The following is a 3,505-nucleotide window of genomic DNA, read 5'->3' as shown; positions in this document are numbered from 1 at the left end:
TTTGGGGCGGCAAAACTAGAAATATTCTGAATAAGGCAATCTGTATGATATTGACACATGGCACATAATATCCCACATTAGCAAATTTTAATCACTATTTTATACTTCAGGCATTTAAAACTGCAGAAACACACCCCAGTTCATTCGTGTAACCTTGTGTCACGGCCATTGTCGTACCAAATGTACAAGAAAAAATTGTCCGCGGCATTGCCCGAAATTCCCAACTAATATATAATAATAACCTTTATTGTACATTCATGCCCTATCGGGCTAAGTACAGGTCAACAGATGAAATAGGTAATATACATGTTTGTAGTATAAACAGCTCTAAAACTACTCTAATACAGGGGTTCGGCTTCTTCTCGTTTCTTATAAAACACAGGTAATTCGGCCAGCCAATCGTGATAGACGACTGGAGTGGTGTCAGCGGGTGAAGTTACAGGGGGAGACTTTCGACGACGTGGTGTTCACAGACGAGACGATAATCTATCTGGACAGCCATGCCAAGCTCTGCTTTAGGAAGAGATGGGACAAAGTCAAGGATGGCGAGATCTACTCCCCAAAGATGAAGCCGCGCCCAAAACACCCAGTTAAGGTCTGTGCCTGGGCAGGCATATCCAAGAGAGGGGCCACTCAAATCATCATCTTCAACGGCATTATGGATGCTGACTTCTTCTGCCATGAGATACTGCTAGACACTCTGAGGCCCTGGCTCAAACGTGTGTATCCAGAAGGCCACAGACTACAACAAGATAATGACCCCAAGCACAAAAGTAACAAGGCGAAGTTCATCATGGCGAGCTCAGGGATAAACTGGTGGGAAACCCCGGCAGAGAGCCCCGATCTCAATCCCGTAAGTATTTTTTTTACCACGGAGGTTTCAAAGGGAAAGCAGAACAATGTTTATCCCCTCCCCACAGTGTGATGCAATGGCCATATGTTTTTTAATGCCGGATGTATTGTTAAATCACAACAATAAAGTACACTGTACTATGGAATCAAATTTAAAGAAGGAAAAAATGTCACCCACGTCATTTTTGTTAGTTTGCAATACAATCTGCCCGCCGTACGAGCACGTTTTCTCCCTCTTCCGGTCAGCCCCCTTCTCACTTCCGCCCACGGCCCGTTCTTGGCCAAACGCGCTTCCGTTTCCCATTGTTTATTCATATCTCTGGTGGGTGTATTTAGTTTTTGACACTTTTGTAAAATCTTACCTTATCGTTATCTACGGTATTTGCCCTTTTAGATCGAAATGGTTTGGCACGAGCTAAAACACCACCTGAGGAAGGACGTGAAGCCTCGGAACCTTGAGACCTTGACGGAAGGAATCGCCCGCTTCTGGGTTGAGCGGATGACCCCAGAAAAATGCCAGCGCTACATCGGCCATCTGGACAAGGTTATACCTGTTGTCATCGCCCGCAGAGGTGCCCCGTCAGGACACTAGATAGTCCAAAGGCCAATGCTGTATATATATATCTATATATAGTATTTTGTTTAACAGTGGAAAAAAGGGCAGAGCGCTTTAGTGTAAAACTTTCATACTCATCTACAGGTCGATGAAGCATTTGACACACATTGCAGACTTGTATACCAAATGTAGTAGGTGTTCCTTACATCTAGTTGTTAGAGTTAGACAAATAGCTATATTTTTAGACAATTGCCTTTTATTATGTAGATTTTGAAGTTATTTTGTACTCCGTTTCAATTACGTTTTATCCTCAACAAGTTAGCTGAGAAACACTTTACGAAGTTGTTCCAGAACATTGCACATTTACGGCGAGTTCTGGCATGTTTTATATTACTAGTATATCATCTTGAAAACTATGTGCCAATTTCTAGAAACTACAGGTAGTTTTAAATGACATAGAGTTGACTTATTGTCGTCTTGACTGTCGTATTGTCGTCTTCACTGGAACAGAAAATGGCAATCTATTGAAAAAAGACGCGATGCCTTTTAGATTGAGACGGTGTAAGATGTGACTAGCATAAGCGTTTTACTCTCTTATTGCCACATTGTGGCATGCGTCCGACAACATGGCTCTATTTAATCAGAGCGCAGGTTTGCCTGAAGAAAAAAACAGTTCATTGATCTTTCGACCTTAAAATTCACTATTTTGTACGTTCAATGAGAACGATCTATTAGTGAAAAATTGTGTAATCTTGTATTACCGTAAATTCTCGATTGATATACGCAGCCTTCTTCATAACCGGTGTAATCATGTATGTCTTTATTAAAGTTCGTTCGTTATGCAGTATTGTATTGGGAAACGTTTCGTGTGTTTTCGAGCGGCCGGTTCGCAAGGCGTCATCATCGCAACGAAAGGTAAGGCAATTTCCCGATTGACCAACCCCCATGGCGAGTAACAATCACCGAGGCGGAGAACTGGTTGGAGTATTAATGCCGCTGTGAATGTATAGGTGCTACCGTATTTAAACTTTGACACCTAAAGACAAAACAACAACAATGTTTAAAAAAACTCGTAATGTATTATGTCTCAAAATCAAAGGCAGAAAAACTCCATACTTGTAAGTATTAATTCGTAAACGTAAAGTCATTCGTAAACGTAAAGTCTGTTCAGAGGAGAGTTAAGACTTTTATCTCGGGGCCCAGGTTATGGAAAGTTTGTTCTTGTGAATAAAAGAGAGCGGGCGGCAGAGAATTCAGAAAGCTAAATTTTAAACTCGGGCGCCTGTCATTGTCGAGGCAGAACTGTCATATGTTATGTTGCAACGATACGAGAACGTACAAGGTTAGCGGACTATTTCAAATTTTACCACTCATAAACCCTCTTACAATTCAGTTTATACGTTGTACTTACCGTACGGGGCATTCCTTTTCGGCCGGGGTTCCACTGAGATCGGCTCCGACGAACCATTCAGTCGGCATGACATGAGTCCTTGCGCCGGGAGTTACATGTACCTGAACCGTCACTCCCTTGCGCCGGGAGTGACGTACATTTTCTTACCGTGCGTCACTTGACTTTTTGTTGGTGTTAATATCGACTATACTCAGAAGAAATATGTTCATTTATTGAAGTTATTTCCACTCGTTATTGTACAAAATACACATCGAAGTCGACATGCAGGCGGGGTCCCGAATTGGCACGGAAGTGGCGTCATGGGAGCCGAAAGGTAAGCCGCGGGCCTTACAAAATTATAATAATTTTTCTTTTGTACCAAAAACCGCCGTGAATTTTAGGCGTGAGTTACCGATTTATATTTTTCTACGTCAGACATGTCATGTTTCGTGGGGCAACATCGCAACACAAGCGGACGCCCGCGCGCCCCAGGAGGTGGCAAATTGCTATTGTCTTGTCGGCGCGCAAAACAAACATGAAATCCGACCCTACGCATTAACGCAAACGGTAACGCGTTAGAAATAATTTCTGACGATTTTCTAACGATTTTCTGACGAAAATCTAACCATTTTCTGACGAAAATCTAACGATTTTCTGACGAAAATCTAACTCGTTAGTAACGGGGTACCCGGTTAACTATAACGCGA

This window comes from Branchiostoma belcheri, unplaced genomic scaffold, assembly GCF_001625305.1.
Source record: "Branchiostoma belcheri isolate BF01 breed outbred unplaced genomic scaffold, Haploidv18h27 scaffold750, whole genome shotgun sequence".
Classification (NCBI taxonomy): domain Eukaryota; kingdom Metazoa; phylum Chordata; class Leptocardii; order Amphioxiformes; family Branchiostomatidae; genus Branchiostoma; species Branchiostoma belcheri.
Note: the sequence above shows the minus strand (reverse complement) of the source record.